This window comes from Schistocerca americana, chromosome 3, assembly GCF_021461395.2.
Source record: "Schistocerca americana isolate TAMUIC-IGC-003095 chromosome 3, iqSchAmer2.1, whole genome shotgun sequence".
Taxonomy (NCBI): domain Eukaryota; kingdom Metazoa; phylum Arthropoda; class Insecta; order Orthoptera; family Acrididae; genus Schistocerca; species Schistocerca americana.
In genome coordinates, this window is record NC_060121.1 from 13,877,539 (window position 1) to 13,903,964 (window position 26,426).

Sequence of the window (26,426 nt, forward strand, 5' to 3'; positions counted from 1 at the left end):
GTATCCCTTGGACCTTCTTATTGACGATGAAACACAGAAATTGCATCGGAATTAAATACAAAAGGCACAATGCCGACTTAAGTTCAAGAAGATTGACTCTTCTTACTGTCAATGCTTTGAATCATTCCTGTGACACTTGTTACAGATTCCGATGCTTCAGTTCAGGTTTACTGTATCCATCTAACCTTCTTATTGACGATGAAACACAGAAATTGCATCGGAATTAAATACAAAAGGCACAATGCCGACTCAAGTACAAGATGACTGGCTCTTCTTGCTCTCTATATTTTGAACCATTCGTGTGTGACGGGTTTCCGATTCCGATGCTTCACTTCAGGTTTACTGTATCCCTTGGACCTTCTGATTGACGACGAAACACAGAAATTGCATCGGAATTAAATAGAAAAGGCACAATGCTGACTTAAGTACAAGATGAATGACTCTTCTTACTGACTATGATTGGAACATTTCCAGTGAGACCAGTCTTAGATTCCGATGCTTCACAATATGTTTACTGTATCCCTGGGACCTTCTTATTGACGATGAAGCACAGAAATTGCGTCGAAATTAAATACAAAAGGCACCATGCCGACTTAAGTACAAGAACCCTGACTCTTCCTACTGACTATGTTTTGAACCACTCCTGTGACACCACTTATAGATTCCGATGCTTCACTTCAGGTTTACTGTATCCCTCTGACCTTCTTATGGACGATGAAACAAAGAAATTACAACGGAAATAAGTAGAAAAGGCACAATGCCGACATAAGTTCAAGAAGACTGACTCTTCTTACTGTCTATATTTTGAACCATTCCTGTGACACTAGTTATAGATTACGATGCTTCACTTCAGGTGTACTGCATCCCTTGGACCTTCTTTTTGACGATGAAACACAGAAATTGCATCGGAATTAAATAGAAAAGGCACAATGCTGACTTAAGTACAAGAAGACTGACTATTCTTACTGTCTATGTTTTGAACCGAACCTGTGACACTAGTTATAGATTCCAATGCTTCACTTCAGTTTTGCTGTATCCCTCTGACCTTCTTCTTGACGATGAAACACAGATATTGCATCGGAATTAAATAGAAAAGGCATAATGCCGACTAAAGTACAAGAAGACTGACACTTCGTACTGACAATGCTTTGAACCATTCCTGTGACACAAGTTATAGTCTCCGATTCTTCACTTATGGTTTACTGTATCCCTCTGACCTTCGTATTGATAATGAAACACCGAAATTGCATCGGAATTAAATAGAAAAGGCACAATGCCGACTTAAGTACAAGAAGACTGACTCTTTTTACTGTCTATATTTTGAATCGAACCTGTGACACTAGTTATAGATTCCGATGCTTCATTTCATGTGTACTGCATCCCTAGGACCTTCTTATTGACGATGAAACACAGAAATTGCATAGGAATTAAATAGAAAAGGCACAATGCTGACTTAATTACTAGAAGACTGACTCTTCCTACTGTCTATGTTATGAACCATTCCTGTGACACTAGTTATAAATTCCGATGCTTCACTTCAGGTTTACTGTATCCCTCTGACCTTCTTATTGACGATGAAAAGCAGAAATTGCATCGGAATTAAACAGAAAAGGCACAATCCGTCTTAAGTACAAGAAGACTGACTCTTCTTACTCTCTATGTTTTGAACCATTTCTGTGGCACTAGTTATAGATTCCGATTTATCACTTCAGGTTTACTGTATCCCTTGGACCTTCTAATTGACGAGGAAACACAGAAATAGCATCGGAATTAAATAGAAAAGGCACAATGCCGACTTAACTACAAGAAGACTGACTTTTCCTACTGTCTATGTTTTGAACCATTCCTGTGACACTAGTTATTGATTCAGATGCTTCACTTCAGGTTTATTGTATCCCTCTGACCTTCTTATTGACGATGAAAAACAGAAATTGCATCGGAATTAAGTACAAAAGGCACAAAGCCGACTAAAGTACAAGAATGCTGACTCTTCCTACTGTCTATGTTTTGAACCATTCCTGTGACACTAGTTATAGATTCCGATGCTTCACTTCAGGTTTACTGTATCCCTCTGACCTTCTTATTGACGATGAAACACAGCAATTGCATCGGAATTAAATAGAAAAGGCACAATGCCGACTTAAGTACAAGAAGACTGACTCTTCTTACTGTCTATGATTTGAACCATTCCTGTGACACTAGTTATAGATTCCGATTCTTCACTTCAGGTGTACTGCATCCCTTGGCCCTTCTTATTGACGATGAAACACAGAAATTTCATCGGAATTAAATTCAAAAGGCACAATGCCGACTTAAGTACAAGTAGAATGACTCTTCTTACTGTCTATGTTTTGAACCATTCCTGTGACACAAGTTATAGATTACGATGCTTTACTTCAGGTTTACTGTATCCCTCTGACCCAGTTATTGACGATGAAACACAGAAATTGCATCGGAAATTAATACAAAAGGCACAATGCAGACTTAAGTACAAGAAGACTGAATCTTCCTACTGTCTACGTTTTGAACCATCCCTGTGACACTAGTTATAGATACCGATGCTTCACTTCAGGTTTTCTGTATCCCTTGGACCTTCTTATTGACGATGAAACAGAGAAATTGCATCGGAATTAAACCCAAAAGGCACAGTGCCGAATTAAGTACAAGAAGACTGACTCCTCTAACTGTCTATGTTGTGAACCATTCCTGTGACACTAGTTATAGATTCCGATGCTTCACTCCAGGTTTACTGTATCCCTTGGACCTTCATATTGATGATGAAACACAGATATTGCATCGGAATTAAATACAAAAAACAAAATGCCGACTTAAGTACTAGAAGACTGACTCTTCCTACTGTCTATGTTTTGAACCATTCCTGTGACACTTGTCATAGATTCCGATGCCTCACTTCAGGTTTTCTGTATCTTTTGGACCTTCTTATTGACGATGAAACAGAGAAAATGCATGGAATTTAATAGAAAAGGCTCAATGCCGACTCAAGTACCAGAAGACTGACTCTTCCTACTGTATATGTTTTGAACCATTCCTGTGACACTAGTTATTGATTCCGATGCTTCACTTCAGGTTTACTGTATCCCTCTGACCTTCCTATTGACGATGAAACACAGAAATTGCATCGGAATTAAATAGAAAAGGAACAGTGCCGACTTAAGTACAAGAAGACTGACTCTTCTTAATGTCTATGATTCGAACCATTCCTGTGACACTAGTTATAGATTCCGATGCTTCACTTCAGGTGTACTGTATTCCTTGGACCTTCTTATTGACGATGTAAGACAGAAATTGCATCGGGATTAAATACGAAAGGCTCAATGTCGACTTAAGTACAAGTAGACTGACTCTGATCACTGTCTATGTTTTGAACCATTCCTGTGACACTAGTTATAGATTCTAATGCTTCACTTCAGTTTTACAGTATCCCTCTTACCTTCTTATTGACGATGAAACACAGAAATTGCATCGGAATTAAATACAAAAGGCTCAATGCCGACTTAAGTACCAGAAGACTGACTCTTAATACTGTCTATGCTTTGAACCATCCCTGTGACACTAGTTATAGATTCCGATGCTTTACTTCACATTTACTGTATCCCTCTGACCTTCTTATTGACGATGAAACTCAGATATTGCTTCGGAATTAAATAGAATAGGCACAATGCCGACTTAAGTACAAGAAGACTGACTCTTCTAATTACCTATGTTTTGAACCATTCCTGTGACACTAGTTATAGATTCCGATGCTTTACTTCAGGTTTACTGTATCCCTTGGACCTTCTTATTGACGATGAAACACAGAAATTGCACCGGAATTAAATACAAAAGACACAATGACGACTTACGTACCAGAAGACTGACTCTTAATACTGTCTATGTTTTGAACCATCCCTGTGACACTAGTTATAGATACCGATGCTACACTTCGGGTTGACTGTATCATTCTGATCTTCTTATTGACGATAAAACACAGAAATTGCATCGGAATTAAATAGAAAAGGCACCATGCCGACTTAAGTACAAGAAGACTGACTCTTCTCATGGCTATGCTTTGAACCATTCCTTTGACACTAGTTATAGATTCCGATGGCTCACTTCAGGTTGACTGTATCCCTTGGACTTTCTTATTGATGATGAATCACAGAAATTGCATCGGAATTAAATACAAAAAACACAATGCCGACTTAAGTACAAGAAGACTAACTCTTCCCACTGTCTATGATTTGAACCATTCCTGTGACACTAGTTATAGATTCCGATGCCTCACTTCAGGATTACTGTATCCCTTGGACCTTCTTATTGCAGATGAAACAGAGAAATTGCATCGTAATTAAATAGAAAAGGCACAATGCCGACTTAAGTACAAGAAGACTGACTCTTCCTACTGTCTATGTATTGAACCATTCCTGTGACACTAGTTATAGATTCCGATGCTTCACTTCAGGTTTACTGTATCCTTCTGACCTTCATATTGACGATGAAACACAGAAATTGCATCGGAATTAGATACAAAAGGCACAATGCCGACTCAAGTACAAGAAGACTGACTCTTACTACTGTCTGTGTTTTGAAAAATTCCCGTGACACTAGTTATAGATTCCGATGCTTCACTTCAGGTTTACTGTATCCCTCTGACCTTCTTATTGACGATGAAACACAGAAATTGCATCGGAATTAAATAGAAAAGGAACAATGCCGACCTAAGTACAAGAAGACTGACTCTTCTTAATGTCTATGATTTGAACCATTCCTGTGACACTAGTCATAGATTCGGATGCTTCTCTTCAGGTGTACTGTATTCCTTGGACCTTCTTATTGACGATGTAACACAGAAATTGCATCTGGATTAAATACAAAAGGCACAATGTCGACTTAAGTACAAGTAGACTGACTCTTACCACTGTCTATGTTTTGAACCATTCCCGTGACACTAGTTATAGATTCTGATGCATCACTTCAGTTTTACTGTATCCCTCTTACCTTCTTATTGACGATGAAACACAGATATTGCATCGGAATTAAATAGAATTGGCACAATGCCGACTTAAGTACAAGAAGACTGACTCTTCTTACTAACTACGTTTGAACCATTCCTGTGACACTAGTTATAGATTCCGATGCTTTACGTCAGGTTTACTGTATCCCTTGGACCTTCCTATTGACGATGAAACACAGAAATTGCATCTGAATTAAATACAAAAGGCACAATGCCGACTTAAGAACAGGAAGACTGACTCTTCTTACTGACTATGTTTTGAACCATTCCTGTGACACTAGTTATAGATTCTGATGCTTCACTTCAGGTTTACTGTATCCCTCTGACCTTCTTATTGACGATGAAACACAGAAATTGCATCGGAATTAAATAGAAAAGGCACAATGCCGACTTAAGTACAAGAAGACTGAATCTTCTTACTGTCTATGATTTGAACCATTCCTGTGACACTAGTTATAGATTCCGATTCTTCACTTCAGGTGTACTGCATCCCTTGGTCCTTCTTATTGACGATGAAACACAGAAATTTCATCGGAATTAAATTCAAAAGGCACAATGCCGACTTAAGTACAAGTAGAATGACTCTTCTTACTGTCTATGTTTTGAACCATTCCTGTGACACAAGTTATAGATTACGATGCTTTACTTCAGGTTTACTGTATCCCTCTGACCCCGTTATTGACGATGAAACACAGAAATTGCATCGGAAATTAATACAAAAGGCACAATGCAGACTTAAGTACAAGAAGACTGAATCTTCCTACTGTCTACGTTTTGAACCATCCCTGTGACACTAGTTATAGATACCGATGCTTCACTTCGGGTTGACTGTATCCCTATGATTTTCCTATTGACGATAAAACACAGAAATTGCATCGGAATTAAATAGAAAAGGCACAATGCCGACTTAAGTACAAGAAGACTGACTCTTCTTACTGACTATGTTTTGAACCATACCTGTGACACTAGTTATAGATTCCGATGCTTCACTTTAGGTTTACTGTATCCCTTGGACCTTCTTATTGACGATGAAACACAGAAATTGGATCGGAATTAAATCCAAAAGGCACAATGCAGACTCAAGTACAAGAAGACTGACTCTTCCTACTGTCTATGTTTTGAACCATTCCTGTGACACTAGTTACAGATTCCGATGCTTCACTTCAGGTGTACTGTATTCCTTGGACCTTATTATTGACTATGTAACACAGAAATTGCATCGGGGTTAAATACAAAAGGCACAATGTCGACTTAAGTACAAGTAGACTGACTCTTATCACTGTCTATGTAATGAACCATTAATGTGACACTAGTTATAGATTCTGATGCTTCACTTCAGTTTTACTGTATCCCTCTTACCTTCTTATTGACGATGAAACACAGAAATTGCATCTGAATTAAATTCAAGAGGCACAATGCCGACATAAGTACTAGAAGGCTGACTCTTAATACTGTATATGTTTTGAACCATCCCTGTGACACTAGTTATAGATACTGATGCTTCACTTCAGATTTACTGTATCCCTCTGACCTTCTTATTGACGTTGAAACACAGATATTGCATCGGAATTAAATAGAATAGGCACAATGCCGACTTAAGTACAAGAAGACTGATTGTTCTTACTGACTATGTTTTGAATCATACCTGTGACACTAGTTATAGATTCCGATGCTTCACTTTAGGTTTACTGTATCCCTTGGACCTTCTTATTGACGATGAAACACAGAAATTGGATCGGAATTAAATACAAAAGGCACAATGCCGACTTAAGTACAAGAGGATTGACTCTTCTTACTGTCTATGTTTTGAATCATTCCTGTGACACTTGTTATAGATTCCGATGCTTCAGTTCAGGTTTACTGTATCCCTCTGACCTTCTTATTGACGATGAACCACAGAAAATGCATCGGAATTAAATACAAAAGGCACAATGACGACTCAAATACAAGATGACTGGCTCTTCTTACTCTCTATGTATTGAACATTTCCTGTGTGACCGGTTTCAGATTCCGATGCTTCACTTCAGGTTTACTGTATCCCTTGGCCTTCTTATTGACGACGAAACACAGAAATTACATCGGAATTAAATAGAAAAGGAACAATGCCGACTTAAGTACAAGAAGACTGACAATTCTTACTGACTATGTTTTGAACATTTCCTGTGCGACCAGACTTAGATTCCGATGCTTCACTATATGTTTACTGTATCCCTTGGACCTTCTTATTGACGATGAAGCACAGAAATCGCATCGGAATTAAATACAAAAAACACTATGCCGACTTAAGTACAAGAAGACTGACTCTTCCTACTGTCTATGTTTTGAACCATTCCTGTGACACTAGTTACAGATTCCGATGCCTCACTTCAGGTTTACTGTATCCCTTGGACCTTCTTATTGATGATGAAACACAGAAATTGCATCGGAATTAAATACAAAAGGCACAATGCCGACTCAAGTACAAGAAGACTGACTCTTACTACTGTCTATGTTTTGAACCATTCCTGTGACACTAGTTATAGATTCCGATGCTTCACTTCAGGTTTACTGTATCCCTCTGACCTTCTTATTGACGATGAAACACAGAAATTGCATCGGAATTAAATAGAAAAGGGACAATGGCGACTTAAATACAAGAAGACTTACTCTTCTTAATGTCTATGATTCGAACCATTCCTGTGGCACTAGTTATAGATTCCGATGCTTCACTTCTGGTGTACTGTATCCCTTGGACCTTCTTATTGACGAGGAAACACAGCAATTGCATCGGAATTAAATAGAAAAGGCACAATGCCGACTAAAGTACAAGAAGACTGACTCTTCTTACTGTCTATGTTTTGAACCATTCCTGTGACACTACTTATAGATTCTGATGCTTCACTTCAGGTTTATTGTATCCCTCTGACCCTGTTATTGACGATGAAACACAGAAATAGCATCGGAATTAAATAAAAAAAGCACAATGCTGACTTAAGTACAAGAAGACTGAATCTTCCTACTGTCTACGTTTTGAACCATCCCTGTGACACTAGTTATAGATACCGATGCTTCAATTCGGGTTGACTGTATCCCTCTGATCTTCTTATTGACGATAAAACACAGAAATTGCATCGGAATTAAATAGAAAAGGCACAATGCCGACTTAAGTACAAGAAGACTGACTCTTCTTACTGACTATGTTTTGAACCATAATTGCAACACTAGTTATAGATTCCGATGCTTCACTTTAGGTTTACTGTATCCCTTGGACCTTCTTTTTGACGATGAAACACAGAAATTGCATCGGAATTAAATACAAAAGGCACAATGCCGATTCAAATACAAGATGACTGGCTCTTCTTACTGTCTATATTTTGAACCATTCCTGTGTGACCGCTTTCAGATTCCGATGCTTCACTTCATTTTTACTGTATCCCTTGGACCTTCTTGTTGACGATGAAACACAGAAATTGCATCGGAATTAAATACAAAAGGCACAATGCCGACTTAAGTACAAGAAGACTGACTTATCTTACTGACTATGCTTTGAACATGTCCTGTGAGACCAGACTTAGATTCCGATGGCTCACTTCAGGTTTACTGTATCCCTTGGACCTTCTTATTGATGATGAAACACAGAAATTGCATCGGAATTAAATACAAAAAACACAACGGCGACTTAAGTACAAGAAGACTGACTCTTCCAACTGTCTATGTTTTGAACCATTCCTGTGACACTAGTTATAGATTCCGATGCCTCACTTCAGGTTTACTGTATCCCTTGGACCTTCTTATTGACGATGAAGAAGAGAAATTGCATGGGAATTAAATAGAAAAGGCACAATGCCGACTTAAGTACAAGAAGACTGACTCTTCCTACTGTCTATGTTTTGAACCATTCCTTTGACACTAGTTATAGATTCCGATGCTTCACTTCAGGTTTACTGTATCCCTCTGACCTTCTTATTGACGATGAATCACAGAAATTGCATCGGAATTAAATACAAAAGGCACAATGCCGACTCAAGTACAAGAAGACTGACTCTTACGACTGTCTATGTTTTGAACCATTCCTGTGAAACTAGTTATAGATTCCGATGCTTCACTTCAGGTTTACTGTATCCCTCTGACCTTCTTATTGACGATGAAACACAGAAATTGCATCGGAATTAAATACAAAAGGAACAATGCCGACTTAAGTACAAGAAGACTGACTCTTCTTAATGTGTATGATTCGAACCATTCCTGTGACACTAGTTATAGATTCCGATTCTTCACTTCAGGTGTACTGTATTCCTTGGACCTTCTTATTGACGATGTAACACAGAAATTGCATCGGGATGAAATACAAAAGGCACAATGTCGACTTAAGTACAAGTAGACTGACTCTTATCACTGTCTATGCTTTGAACCAGTCCTGTGACACTAGTTATAGATTCTGATGCATCACTTCAGTTTTTCTGTATCCCTCTTACCTTCTTATTGACGATGAAACACAGAAATTGCATCGGAATTAAATCCAAAAGATACAGTGCCGACTCAAATACAAGATGACTGGCTCTTCTAACTCTCTATGTTTTGAACATTTCCTGTGTGACCGGTTTCAGATTCCAATGCTTCACTTCAGGTTTACTGTATCCCTTGGACCTTCTTATTGACGACGAAACACAGAAATTGCATCGGAATTAAATACAAAAGGCACAATGCCGACTTAAGTAGAAGAAGACTGATTTATCTTACTGACTATGTTTTGAACTTGTCCTGTGAGACCAGTCTTAGATTCCGATGCTTCACTATATGTTTACTGTATCCCTTGGACCTTCGTATTGACGATGAAACACAGAAATTGCATCGGAAATAAATACAAAAGGCACCATGCCGACTTAAGTACAAGCAGACTGACTCTTCTCATGGCTATGCTTTGAACCACTCCTGTGACACTAGTTATAGATTCCGATGGCTCACTTCAGGTTTACTGTATCCCTTGGACCTTCTTATTGATGATGAAACACAGAAATTGCATCGGAATTAAATACAAAAAACAAAATGCCGACTTAAGTACAAGAAGACTGACTCTTCCTACTGTCTATGTTTTGAACCATTCCTGTGACACTAGTTATAGATTCCGATGCCTCACTTCAGGTTTACTGTATCCCTTGGACCTTCTTATTGACGATGAAGCAGAGAAATTGCATCGGAATTAAATAGAAAAGGCACAATGCCGACCTAAGTACAAGAGGACTGACACTTCCTACTGCCTATGTTTTGAACCATTCCTGTGACACTAGTTATAGATTCCGATACTTCACTTCAGGTTTACTGTATCCCTCTGACCTTCTTATTGACGATGAAACACAGAAATTGCATCGGAATTAAATACAAAAGACACAATGCCGATTCAAGTACAAGAAGAGTGACTCTTCCTACTGTCTATGTTTTGATCCATTCCTGTGACACTAGTTATAGATTCCGATGCGTCACTTCAGGTTTACTGTATCCCTCTGACCTTCTTATTGACGATGAAACACAGAAATTGCATTGGAATTAAATAGAAAAGGAACAATGCCGACTTAACTACAAGAAGACTGACTCTTCTTAATGTCTATGATCTGAACCATTCCTGTGACACTAGTCATAGATTCGGATGCTTCACCTCAGGTGTACTGTATTCCTTGGACCTTCTTATTGACGATGTAACACAGAAATTGCATCGGGATTAAATACAAAAGGCACAATGTCGGCTTAAGTACAAGTAGACTGACTCCTATTACTGTCTATGTTTTGAACCATTCCTATGACACTAGTTATAGATTCTGATGCTTCACTTCTGTTTTACTGTATCCCTCTTACCTTCTTATTGACGATGAAACACAGAAATTGCATCGGAATTAAATACAAAAGGCACAATGACGACTTAAGTACCAGAAGACTGACTCTTCCTACTGTCTATGTTTTGAACCATCCCTGTGACACTAGTTATAGATTCCGATGCTTCACTTCAGATTTACTGTATTCCGCTGATCTTCTTATTGACGATGAAACACAAATATTGCATCGGAATTAAATAGAATAGGCACAATGCCGACTTAAGTACAAGAAGACTGACTCTTCTTACTAACTATGGTTTGAACCATTCCTGTGACACTAGTTATTGAATCTGATGCTTTACTTCAGGTTTACTGTATCCCTTGGACCTTCTTATTGACGACGAAACACAGAAATTGCATCGGAATTAACTAGAAAATGCACAATGCCGACTTAAGTATAAGAAGACTGACTCTTCCTAGTGTCTATGTTTTGAACCATTCCTGTGACACTAGTAATAGATTCCGATGCTTCACTTCGGGTTTACTGTATCCCTCTGACATTCGTATTGACGATGAAACACACAAATTGCATCGAAATTAAATATAAGAGGCACAATGCTGACATAAGTACAAGAAGACTGACTCTTCTTACAGTCTATGTAATGAACCATTCCTGTAACACTAGTTATAGATTCCGATGCTTCTCTTCAGGTTTACTGTATCCCTTGGACCTTCTTATTTACGATGAAACACAGAAATTGCATCGGAATTAAATACAAAAGGCACAATGCCGACTTAAGTACAAGAAGACTGACTCTTCTTACTGTCTATGTTTTGAAACATTCCGGTGACACTAGTTATAGTTTCCGATGCTCCACTTCAGCATTACTGTATCACTTAGACCTTCTTATTGACGACAAAACACTGAAATTGCATCGGCATTAAATACAAAAGGCACAATGGCGCCTTAAGTACAAGAAGAGTTACTCTTCTTACTGTCTATGTTTTGAACAATTCCTGTGACACTAGTTATGGATTCCGATGCATCTCTTCAAGTTTACTGTATGCCTTGTACCTTCTTATCGACGATGAAACACAGAAATTGCATCGGAATTAAATACAAGAGGCACAATGCCGACTTAAGTACAAGAAGACTGACTCTTCTTACTGACTATGTTGTGAACATTTCCTGTTAGACCAGTTTTAGATTCCGATGCTTCACTATATGTTTACTGTATACCATGGACCTTCTCATTGACGATGAAACACAGAAATTGCATCGAAATTAAATACAAAAGGCACAATGGCGACCTAAGCACAAGAAGACTGACTCTTCCTACTCTCTATGTTTTAACCATTCCTGTGACACTGGTTATAGATCCTGATGCTACACATCAGGTTTACTTAATCCCTTGGACCTTCTTATTGACGATGAAACACAGAAATTGCATTGGAGTGAAATACAAAAAGCACAATGCCGACTTAAGTACAAGAAGACTGATTCTTCTTACTGTCTATGTTTTGAACCATTCCTGTGACAATAGTTACAGATTCCGATGCTTCACTTCAGGTTTACTGTATTCCTTGGATCTTCTTTTTGACGAAGAAACACAGAAATTGCAGCGGAATTAAACACAAAAGGCACAATGGCGACATAAGTACAAGAAGACTGACTCATCCTACTGTCTATGTTATAACCATTCCTGTGACACTAGTTATAGATTCCGATGCTTCACTTCAGGTTTACCGATTCCCTCTGACCTTCTTATTGACGATGAAACACAGAAACTGCATCGGAATTAAATACAAGAGGCACAATGCCGACTCAAATACAAGATGACTGGCTCTTCTTACTCTCTATGTTTTGAACCTCTCCTGGGAGACCGGCTTTAGATTCCGGTGCTTCAATTCAGGTTTACTGTTTCCCTTGGACCTTCTTATTGACGACGAAACACAGAAATTGCATCGGAATTAAATAGAAAAGGTACAATGCTGACTTAAGTACAAGGAGACAGTTTCTTCTTACTGACTATGATTTGAACATTTCCTGTAAGACCAGTTTTCGATTCCGATGCTTCAATTTGCGTTTACTGTATCCCTTGGGCCTTCTTATTGACGATGAAACACAGAAATTGCATCGGAATTAAATACAAGAGGCACAATGCCGACTTAAGTACAAGAAGACTGACTCTTCTTACTGACTATGTTGTGAACATTTCCTGTTAGACCAGTTTTAGATTCCGATGCTTCACTATATGTTTACTGTATACCATGGACCTTCTCATTAACGATGAAACACAGAAATTGCATCGGAATTAAATACAAAAGGCACATTGCCGACTTAAGTACAAGAGGACTGACACTTCCTACTGTCTACGTTTTAACCATTCCTGTGACACTAGTTATAGATTCCGATGCTTCACTTCAGGTTTACTGTATCCCTCTGACCTTCTTACTGACGATGAAACACAGAAATTGCATCGGAATTAAATACAAAGGGCACAAGCCGACTCGAATACAAGATGACTGGCTCCTCTTACTCTCTACGCTTTGAACATTTCCTGTGAGACCGGTTTTATATTCCGAGGCTTCACTTCAGGTTTACTGGATCCCTTGGACCTTCTTATTGACGAAGAAACACAGAAATTTCATCGGAAATAAATAGAAATGGCACAATGCCGACTTAAGTATAAGAAGACTGACTCTTCTTACTGACTATGATTTGAACATTTCCTGCGAGACCAGTTTTAGATTCCGATGCTCCACTATATGTTTAGTGTATCCCTTGGACCTTGTTATTGACGATGAAACACAGAAATTGCATCGGAATAAAATACAAAATGCACAATGCCGACTTAAGTACAAGAAGACTGACTCTTCCTACTGTCTACGTATTGAACCATTCCTGTGACACTAGTTATAGATTCCGATGCATCACTTCAGGTTAACTGTATCCCTCGGAACTTCTTATTGACGATGAAACACAGAAATTGCATCGGAATTAAATACAAAAGGCACAATGCCGACTTCTGTACAAGACGACTAACTCTTCTTGCTGTGTATGTTTTAAACCATTCCTGTGACACTAGTTATAGATTACCATGCTTCAATTCCGGTTTTCTGTATTCCTCTGACCTTCTTATTGTCGACTAAACACAAAAATTGCATCGGAATTAAATTGAAAAAGCACAATGCCGACTTCAGTAAAAGAAGACAGACTCTTCCCACTGTCAATGCTTTGAACCATTCCTGTGACACTAGTTATAGACTCCGATGCTTCACTTCAGGTTTACTGTATCCCTCTGACATTCTTATTGACGATGAAACACAGAAATTCAATCGGAATTAAACACAAAAGTCACAATGCCGACTTAAGTACAAGATGACGGACTCTCCTTACTGTCTATGCTTTGAACCTTTCCTGTGACACTAGTTATAGATTCCGATGCTTCACTTCAGGTTTACTGTATCCCTTGGACCTTCTTATTGACGACGAAACACAGAAATTGCATCGGAATTAAATAGAAAAGGCACAATGCCGACTTAAGTACAAGATACTGACTCTTCCTAGTGTCTATGTTTTGAACCATTCCTGTGACACTAGTTATAGATTCCGATGCTTCTCTTCAGGTTTACTGTATCCCTCTGACATTCTTATTGACGATGAAACACACAAATTGCATCGGAATTAAATAGAAAAGGCACAATGCCGACTTAAGTTAAAGAAGGCAGACGCTTCTTACAGTCTATGTTTTGAACCATTCCGATGCTCCAAACACAGGAATTGCATCGGAATTAAATACAAAATGCACAATGCCGACTTAAGTACAAGAGGACTGACTCTTCCTACTGTCTACGTTTTAACCATTTCTGTGACACTAGTTATAGATTCCGATGCTTCACTTCAGGTTTACTGTATCCCTCTGACATTCTTATTGACGATGAAGCACACAAATTGCATCGGAATTAAATAGAAAAGGCACAATGCCGACTTAATTACAAGAAGACTGACGCTTCCTACAGTCTATGTTCTGATCCATTCCTGTAACACTAGTTATAGATTCCGATGCTACATTTCAAATTTACTGTATCCCTCTGACCTTCTTATTGACGATGAAACACAGTAATTGCGTCGGAAATTAATTCCAAATGCACAATGCCGACTTAAGTACAAGAAGACTGACTCTTCTTACTGTCTATGTTTTGAACCATTCCTGTGACACTAGTTATATATTCCGACGCTTCACTTCAGGTTTACTGTATCCCTTGGACCTTGTTATTGACGATGAAACACAGAAATTGCATCGGAGTTAAATACAAAATGCACAATGCCGACTTAAGTACAAGAAGACTGACTCTTCCAACTGTCTATGTTTTTAACCATTCCTGTGACGCTAGTTATAGATTCCGATGCTACACTTCAGGTTTACTGTATCCCTTGGACCCTCTTATTGACGACAAAAGACAGAAATTGCATCGGAATTAACTACAAAAGGCACAATGCAGACTCAATTACAAGATGACTGGCTCTACTTACTCTCTATGTTTTGAACATTTCCTGTGAGACCAGTTTTAGATTCCGATGCTTCACTATATGTTTACTGTATCCCTTGGACCTGCTTATTGACGATGAAACACAGAAATAGCATCGGAGTGAAATACAAAAGGCACAGTGCCGACTTACGTGCAAGAAGACTGACTCTTCTCACTGTCTAAGTATTGAACCATTCCTGTGACAGTAGTTATAGATTCCGGTGCTTCACTTCAGGTTTACTGTATGCCTTGGACTTTCTTGTTGACGATGAAACACAGAAATTGCATCGGAATTAAATACAAAATGCACAATGCCGACTTAAGTATAAGAAGACTGTTTCTTCCTACTGTCTATGTTTTTAACCATTCCTGTGACGCTAGTTATAGATTCTGATGCTACACTTCAGGTTTACTGTATCCCTGTGACATTCTTATTGACGACAAAATACAGAAATTGCATCGGAATTAAATAGAAAAAGCACAATGCCGACTTAAGTACAAGAAGACTGACTCTTCCCACTGTCTACGCTTTGAACCATTCCTGTGACACTAGTTATAGATTCCGATGCTTCACTTCAGGTTTACTGTATCCCTCTGTCCGTCTTATAGACGATGAAACACAGATATTGCATCGGATTTAAATACATAAGGCACAATGCCGACTTAAGTAGAAGAAGACTGACTCTTCTTACTGTCTATGATTTGAAACTTTCCTGTGACACTAGTTATAGATTCCGATGCTTCACTTCAGGTTTACTGTACCCCTTCGACCTTATTATTGACGACGAAACACAGAAATTGCATCGGAATTAAATAGAAAAGGTGCAATGCCGACTTAAGTACAAGAAGACTGAGTCTTCCTACTGTCTTTGCTTTGAACCATTCCTGTGACACTAGTTATAGATTCCGATGCTTCACTTCAGGTTTACTGTATCCCTCTGACCGTCTTATTGACGATGAAACACAGTATTTGCATCGGAATTAAATACAAAAGTCACAATGCCGACTTATGTACAAGAAGACTGACTCTTCTTACTGTCTATGTTTTGAACCTTTCCTGTGACACTAGATATAGATTCCGATGCTTCACTTCAGGTTCACTGTATCCCTTGGACCTTCTTATTGACGATGAAACACAGAAATTGCATCGGAATGTAAAACAAAAGGCACAATGCCGACTTAAGTAGAAGAAGACTGACTCTTCTCACTGTCTATGTTTTGAACCATTCCTGTGACACTAGTTATAGATTCCGGTGCTTCACTACAGGTTTACTGTATCCCTTGGACCTTCTTATTGATGACGAAACACAGAAATTGCATCGGAATTAAATAGAAAAGGCGCAATGCCGACTTAAGTACAAGAAGACTGAGTCTTCCTACTGTCTATGTTTTGAACCAATCCTGTGACACTAGTTATAGGTTCCGATGCTTCACTTCAGGTTTACTGTATCCCTCTGACCTTCTTATTGACGATGAAACACAGTAATTGCATCGGAATTAGATACAAATGTCACAATGGCGACTCATGTACAAGAAGACTGACTCTTCTTACTTTCTATGTTTTGAACCATTCCTGTGGCTATAGTTATAGATTCCGATGCTTCACTTCAGGTTTACTGTATCCCTCTGACCTACTTATTGGCGATGAAACACAGAAATTGCATCGGAATTGAATACAAAAGGCACAATGCCGACTTAAGTACAAGAAGGCTGACTCTTCTTACTGTCTATGTTTTGAACCTTTTCTGTGACACTAGATATAGATTCCGATTCTTCACTTCTGGTTTACTGTATCCCTTGGACCTTCTTATTGACGACAAAAGACAGAAATTGCATCGGAATTAACTACAAAAGGCACAATGCACGCTCAATTACAAGATGACTGGCTCTTCTTACTCTCTATGTTTTGATCCATGAAATACAAAAGGCACAGTGCCGACTTAAGTAGAAGAAGACTGACTCTTCTCACTGTCTATGTTTTGAACCATACCTGTGACACTAGTTATAGATTCCGGTGCTTCACTACAGGTTTACTGTATACCTTGGACCTTCTTATTGACGATGAAACACAGAAATTGCATCGGAATTAAATACAAAAGGCACAATGCCGACTTAAGGACAAGAGGACTGACTCTTCTTGCTGTGTATGTTTTGAACCATTCCTGTGACACTAGTTATAGATTCCGATGCTACACATCATGTTTACTGTATCCCTGTGACATTCTTATTGACGACAAAATACAGAAATTGCATCGGAATTAAATAGAAAAAGCACAATGCCGACATAAGTACAAGAAGACTGACTCTTCCCACTGTCTACGCTTTGAACCATTCCTGTGACACTAGTTATAGATTCCGATGCTTCACTTCAGGTTTACTGTATCCCTCTGTCCTTCTTATAGACGATGAAACACAGAAATTGCATCGGAATTAAATAGAAAAGGCGCAATGCTGACTTAAGTACAAGAAGACTGAGTCTTCCTACTGTCTATGTTTTGAACCATTCCTGTGACACTAGTTATAGATTCCGATGCTTCACTTCAGGTTTACTGTATCCCTCTGACCTTCTTTTTGACGATGAAACACAGTAATTGCATCGGAATTAGATACAAAAGTCACAATGCCGTCTCATGCACAAGAAGACTGACTCTTCTTACTGTCTATGTTTTGAACCTTTCCTGTGACACTAGATATAGATTCCGATGCTTCACTTCAGGTTCACTGTATCCCTTGGACCTTCTTATTGACGCTGAAACACAGAAATTGCATCGGAATGAAACACAAAGGGCACAATGCCGACTTAAGTAGAAGAAGACTGACTCTTCTCACTGTCTATGTTTTGAACCATTCCTGTGACACTAGTTATAGATTCCGGTGCTTCACTACAGGTTTACTGGATCCCTTGGACCTTCTTACTGATGATGAAACACAGAAATTGCATCGGAATTAAATACAAAAGGCACAATGCCGACTTAAGTACAAGAAGACTGACTCATCTTGCTGTGTTGGCTTTGAACCATTCCTGTGACACTAGTTACAGATTCTGATGCTACACTTCAGGTTTACTGTATCCCTGTGACATTCTTATTGACGACAAAATACAGAAATTGCATCGGCATTAAATTGAAAAAGCACAATGCCGACTTAAGTACAAGAAGACTGACTCTTCCCACTGTCTACGCTTTGAACCATTCCTGTGACACTAGTTATAGATTCCGATGCTTCACTTCAGGTTTACTGTATCCCTCTGTCCTTCTTATAGACGATGAAGCACAGAAATTGCATCGGATTTAAATACATAAGGCACAATGCCGACTTAAGTAGAAGAAGACTGACTCTTCTTACTGTCTATGATTTGAATCTTTCCTGTGACACTAGTTATAGATTCCGATGCTTCACTTCAGGTTTACTGTATCCCTTCGACCTTATTATTGACGACGAAACACAGAAATTGCATCGGAATTAAATAGAAATGGCGCAATGCCGACTTAAGTACAAGAAGACTGAGTCTTCCTACTGTCTATGTTTTGAACCATTCCTGTGACACTAGTTATAGATTCCGATGCTTCACTTCAGGTTTACTGAATCCCTCTGACCTTCTTATTGACGATGAAACACAGTAATTGCATCGGAATTAAATACAAAAGTCACAATGGCGACTCATGTACAAGAAGACTGACTCTTCTTACTTTCTATGTTTTTAACCATTCCTGTGACTATAGTTATAGATTCCGATTCTTCACTTCAGGTTTACTGTATCCCTTGGACCTTCTTATTGACGATGAAACACAGAAATTGCATCGGAATTAAATACAAAGTGCACAATGCCGACTTAAGTACAAGAAGACTGACTCTTCCTACTGTCTATGTTTTAACCATTCCTGTAACACTAGTTATAGATTCCGATGCATCACTTCATGTTTACTGTATCATTTGGACCTTCTTATTGACGATGAAACACAGAAATTTTTTCGGAATTAAATACAAAAGGCACAATGCAGACTTAAGTACAAGAAGACTGACTCTTCTTGCTGTGTATGTTTTGAACCGTTCCCGTGACACTAGTTATAGATTCCGATGCTTCACTTCCGGTTTACTGTATCACTGTGACATTCCTATTGACGACAAAATACAGAAATTGCATCGGAATTAAATAGAAAAAGCACAATCCCGACTTAAGTACAAGAAGACTGACTCTTCCTACTGTCTACACTTTGAACCATTCCTGTGACACTAGTTATAGATTCCGATGCTTCACTTCAGGGTTATTGTATCCCTCTGTCTTCTTCTTGACGATGAAACACAGTAATTGCATCGGAATTAAATACAAAAAGTCACAATGCCGACTCATGCACAAGAAGACTGTTTCTTCTTACTGTCTATGTTTTGAACCTTTCCTGTGACACTAGATATAGATTCCGATGCTTCACTTCAGGTTCACTGTATCCCTTGGACCTTCTTATTGACGATGAAACACAGAAATTGCATCGGAATTAAATAGAAAAGGCACAATGCTGACTTAAAGTACGAGAAGACTGAGTCTTCCTAGTGTCTATGTTTTGAACCATTCCTGTGACACTAGTTATGGATTGCAATGCTTCACTTCAGGTTTACTGTATCCCTCTGACCTTCTTATTGACGATGAAACACAGTAATTGCATCGGAATTAAATACAAAAGTCACAATGCCGACTCATGTACAAGAAGACTGACTCTTCTTACTGTCTATGTTTTGAACCTTTCCTGCGACACTAGATATAGATTCCGATGCTTCACTTCAGGTTCACTGTATCCCTTGGACCTTCTTATTGACGATGAAACACAGAAATTGCATCGGAATGAAATACAAAAGGCACAATGCCGACTTAAGTAGAAGAAGACTGACTCTCCTCACTGTCTATGTTTTGAACCATTCCTGTGACACTAGTTATGGATTCCGGTGCTTCACTTCAGGTTTACTGTATCCCTCTGACCTTCTTATTGACGATGAAACACAGTAATTGCATCGGAATTAAATACAAAAGTCACAATGCCTACTCATGTACAAGATGACTGATTCTTCTTACTTTCTATGTTTTGAACCATTCCCGTGACTATAGTTATAGATTCCGATGCTTCACTTCAGGTTTACTGTATCCCTCTGACCTTCTTATTGGCGATGAAACACAGAAATTGCATCGGAATTGAATACAAAAGGCACAATGCCGACTTAAGTAGAAGGAGACTGACTCTTCTTACTGTCTATGATTTGAAACTTTGATGTGACACTAGTTATAGATTCCGATGCTTCACTTCAGGTTTACTGTATCCCTTCGACATTATTATTGACGACGAAACACAGAAATTGCATCGGAATTAAATAGAAAAGGCGCAATGCCGACATAAGTACAAGAAGACTGAGTCTTCCTAGTGTCTATATTTGAACCATTCCTGTGACACTAGTTAAAGATTCCGATGCTTCACTTCAGGTTTACTGTATCCCTCTGACCTTCTTATTGGCGATGAAACACAGAAATTGCATCGGAATTGAATACAAAAGGCACAATGCCGACTTAAGTACAAGAAGACTGACTCTTCTTACTGTCTATGTTTTGAACCTTTTCTGTGACACTAGTTATAGATCCCGATGCTTCACTTCAGGTTTACTGTATCCCTTATACCTTCTTATTGACGACGTAATACAGAAATGCATCGGAATTAAATAGAAAAGGCACAATGCCGACTTAAGTACATGAAGACTGACTCTACCTAGTGTCTAAAATTTGAACCATTCCTGTGACACTAGTTATAGATTTCGATGCTTCACTTTAGGTTTACTGTATCTCTCTGACATTCTAATTGACGATGAAACACAGAAATTGCATCGGAATTAAATAGAAAAGGCACAATGCTGACTTAAGTAAAGGAAGACTGACTCTTCTTACAGTCTATGTTTTGAAATATTCCTGCAATACTAGTTATAGATTCCCATGTTTCACTTCAGGTTTACTGTATCCCTCTGACCTTCTTTTTGACGATGAAACACAGTAATAGCATCGGAATTAAATACAAAAGGCACAATGCGGACTTAAGTACAAGAAGACAGACTCTTTTTATTGTCTATGTTTTGAACCATTCCTGTGACACAAGATATAGATTCCGATGTTTCACTTCAGGTTTTCTGTATCCCTTGGACATTCTTATTGACGACGAAACACAGAAATTGCATCGGAATTAAATTGAAAAGGCACAATGCCGACTTAGGTACAAGAAGACTGATTCTTCCCACTGTCTATGTTTTGAACCATTCCTGTGACACTAGTTCTAGATTCCGATGCTTCACTTGAGGTTTACTGTATCCCTCTGACACTCTTATTGACGAAGAAACACAGAAATTGCATCGCAATTAAATACTAAAGGCACAATGCCGATTTAAGTACAAGAAGACTGACTCTAGCTTACTGTCTATGTTTTGAACCATTCCTGTGACACTAATTAGATTCCGATGCTTCACTTCAGGTTTACTGTATCCATTGGACCTTCTTATTGACGGCGAAACTCAGAAATTGCATCGGGATTAAATACAAGAGGCACAATTCCAACTTATGTACAAGAACACTGACTCTTCCTACTGTCTATGTTTTAACCATTCCTGTGACACTAGTTATAGATTCCGATGCTTCACTTCAGGTTTACTGTATCCCTCTGACCTTCTTATTGACGATGAAACACAATAATTGCATCGGAATTAAATACAAAAGTCACAATGCCTACTCATGTACAAGAAGACTGATTCTTCCAACTGTCTATGTTTTGAACCATTCCTGTGACACTAGTTATAGATTCCGATGCTTCACTTCAGGTTTACTGTATCCATTGGACCTTCTTATTGACGACGAAACTCAGAAATTGCATCGGGATTAAATACAAAAGGCACAATTCCAACTTATGTACAAGAACACTGACTCTTCCTACTGTCTATGTTTTAACCATTCCTGTGACACTAGTTATAGATTCCGATGCTTCACTTCAGGTTTACTGTATCCCTGCAACCTTCTTATTGACGACAAAACACAGAAATTGAATCGGAATTAACTACAAAAGGCACACTGCAGACTCAGATGCAAGATGACTGGCTCTTCTTACTCTCTATGTTACGAACATTTCCTGTGAGACCAGTTTTAGATTCCGATGCTTCACAATATGTTTACTGTATCCCTTGGACCTTCTAATTGACGACGAAACACAGAAATAGCATCAGAATGAAATACAAAAGACACAATGCCGACCTAAGTACATGAAGACTGACTCTTCTCACTGTCTATGTTTTGAACCATTCCTGTGACACTAGTTATAGATTCCGGTGCTTCACTTCAGGTTTACTGTATCCCTTGGACCTTCTTATTGACGATGAAATACAGAAATTGCATCGGAATTAAATACAAAATGCACAATGCCGACTTAAGTACAAGAAGACTGACTCTTCCTACTGTCTATGTTTTTAACCATTCCTGTGACACTAGTTATAAATTCCGATGCATCACTTCAGGTTTACTGTATCATTAGGACCTTCTTATTGACGATGAAACACAGAAATTGCATCGGAATTAAATACAAAAGGCACAATGCCGACCTAAGTACAAGAAGGCTGACTCTTCTCACTGTCTATGTTTTGAACCATTCCTGTGACACTAGTTATAGATTCCGGTGCTTCACTTCAGGTTTACTGTATCCCTTGGACCTTCTTATTGACGATGAAACACAGAAATTGCATCGGAATTAAATAGAAAAGGCACAATGCTGACTTAAAGTACAAGAAGACTGAGTCTTCCTAGTGTCTATGTGTTGAACCATTCCTGTGACACTATTTATGGATTCCGATGTTTCACTTCAGGTTTACTGTATCCCGCTGACCTTCTTATTGACGATGAAACACAGTAATTGCATCGGAATTAAATACAAAAGTCACAATGCCGACTCATGTACAAGAGGACTGACTCTTCTTACTGTCTATGCTTTGAACCTTTCCTGTGACACTAGATATAGATTCCGATGCATCACTTCAGGTTCACTGTATCCCTTGGACCTTCTTATTGACGATGAAACACAGAAATTGCATCGGAATGAAATACAAAAGGCACAATGCCGACTTAAGTAGAAGAAGACTGACTCTTCTAACTGTCTATGTTTTGAACCACTCCTGTGACACTAGTTATAGATTCCGGTGCTTCACTACCGGTTTACTGTATCCCTTGGACCTTCTTATTGACGATGAAACACAGAAATTGCATCGGAATTAAATACAAAAGGCACAATGCCGACTTAAGTACAAGAAGACTGACTCTTCTTGCTGTGTATGTTTTGAACCATTCCTGTGACACTAGTTATAGATTCCGATGCTACACTTCAGGTTTACTGTATCCCTGTGACATTCTTATTGACGACAAAATACAGAAATTGCATCGGAATTAAATAGAAAAAGCACAATGCCGACTTAAGTACAAGAAGACTGACTATTCCCACTGTCTACGCTTTGAACCATTCCTGTGACACTAGTTATAGATTCCGATGCTTCACTTCAGGTTTACTCTATCCCTCTGTCCTTCTTATAGACGATGAAACACAGAAATTGCATCGGATTTAAATACATAAAACACAATGCCGACTTAAGTAGAAGAAGACTGACTCTTCTTACTGTCTATGATTTGAAACTTTCCTGTGACACTAGTTATAGATTCCGATGCTTCACTTCAGGTTTACCGTATCCCTTCGACCTTATTATTGACGACGAAACACAGAAATTGCATCGGAATTAAATAGAAAAGGCACAATGCGGACTTAAGTACAAGAAGACTGACTCTTTTTATTGTCTATGTTTTGAACCATTCCTGTGACACAAGATATAGATTCCGATGTTTCACTTCAGGTTTTCTGTATCCCTTGGACATTCTTATTGACGACGAAACACAGAAATTGCATCGGAATTAAATTGAAAAGGCACAATGCCGACTTAAGTACAAGAAGACTGATTCTTCCCACTGTCTGTGTTTTGAACCATTCCTGTGACACTAGTTATAGATTCCGATGCTTCACTTGAGGTTTACTGTATCCCTCTGACACTCTTATTGACGAAGAAACACAGAAATTGCATCGCAATTAAATACTAAAGGCACAATGCCGATTTAAGTACAAGAAGACTGACTCTAGCTTACTGTCTATGTTTTGAACCATTCCTGTGACACTAATTAGATTCCGATGCTTCACTTCAGGTTTACTGTATCCATTGGACCTTCTTATTGACGGCGAAACTCAGAAATTGCATCGGGATTAAATACAAGAGGCACAATTCCAACTTATGTACAAGAACACTGACTCTTCCTACTGTCTATGTTTTAACCATTCCTGTGACACTAGTTATAGATTCCGATGCTTCACTTCAGGTTTACTGTATCCCTCTGACCTTCTTATTGACGATGAAACACAATAATTGCATCGGAATTAAATACAAAAGTCACAATGCCTACTCATGTACAAGAAGACTGACTCTTCTTACTTTCTATGTTTTGAACCATTCCTGTGACTATAGTTATAGATTCCGATGCTTCACTTCAGGTTTACTGTATCCCTCTGACCTTCTTATTGGCGATGAAACAAAGAAATTGCATCGGAATTGAATACAAAAGGCACAATGCCGACTTAAGTACAAGAAGACTGACTCTCCCTAGTGTCTAAAATTTGAACCATTCCTGTGACACTAGTTATAGATTCTGATGCTTCAATTTAGGTTTACTGTATCCCTCTGACATTCTAATTGACGATGAAACACAGAAATTGCATCGGAATTAAATAGAAAAGGCACAATGCTGACTTAAGTAAAGGAAAACTGACTCTTCTTACTGTCTATGTTTTGAACCATTCCTGTAATACTAGTTATAGATTCCCATGTTTCACTTCAGGTTTACTGTATCCCTCTGACCGTCTTTTTGACGATGAAACACAGTAATAGCATCGGAATTAAGTACAAAAGCACAATGCGGACTTAAGTACATGAAGACTGACTCTTTTTATTGTCTATGTTTTGAACCATTCCTGTGACACAAGATATAGATTCCGATGTTTCACTTCAGGTTTTCTGTATCCCTTGGACCTTCTTATTGACGACGAAACACAGAAATTGCATCGGAATTAAATTGAAAAGGCACAATGCCGACTTAAGTACAAGAAGACTGATTCTTCCAACTGTCTATGTTTTGAACCATTCCTGTGACACTAGTTATAGATTCCGATGCTTCCCTTGAGGTTTACTGTATCCCTCTGACACTCTAATTGACGAAGAAACACAGAAATTGCATCGGAATTAAATACTAAAGGCACAATGCCGACTTAAGTACAAGAAGACTGACTCTAGCTTACTGTCTATGTTTTGAACCGTTCCAGTGACACTAATTAGATTCCGATGCTTCACTTCAGGTTTACTGTATCCCTTGGACCTTCTTATTGACGACGAAATACAGAAATGCATCGGAATTAAATAGAAAAGGCACAATGCCGACTTAAGTACAAGAAGACTGACTCTCCCTAGTGTCTAAAATTTGAACCATTCCTCTGACACTAGTTATAGATTCCGATGCTTCATTTTAGGTTTACTGTATCCCTCTGACATTCTAATTGACGATGAAGCACAGAAATTGCATCGGAATTAAATAGAAAAGGCACAATGCTGACTTAAGTAAAGGAAAACTGACTCTTCTTACAGTCTATGATTTGAACCATTCCTGTAATACTAGTTATAGATTCCCATGTTTCACTTCAGGTTTACTGTATCCCTCAGACCGGCTTTTTGACGATGAAACACAGTAATAGCATCGGAATTAAATACAAAAGGCACAATGCGGACTTAAGTACAAGAAGACTGACTCTTTTTATTATCTATGTTTTGAACCATTCCTGTGACACAAGATATAGATTCCGATGTTTCACTTCAGGTTTTCTGTATCCCTTGGACCTTCTTATTGTCGACGAAACACAGATATTGCATCGGAATTTAAATGAAAAGGCACAATGCCGACTTAAGTACAAGAAGACTGATTCTTCCAACTGTCTATGTTTTGAACC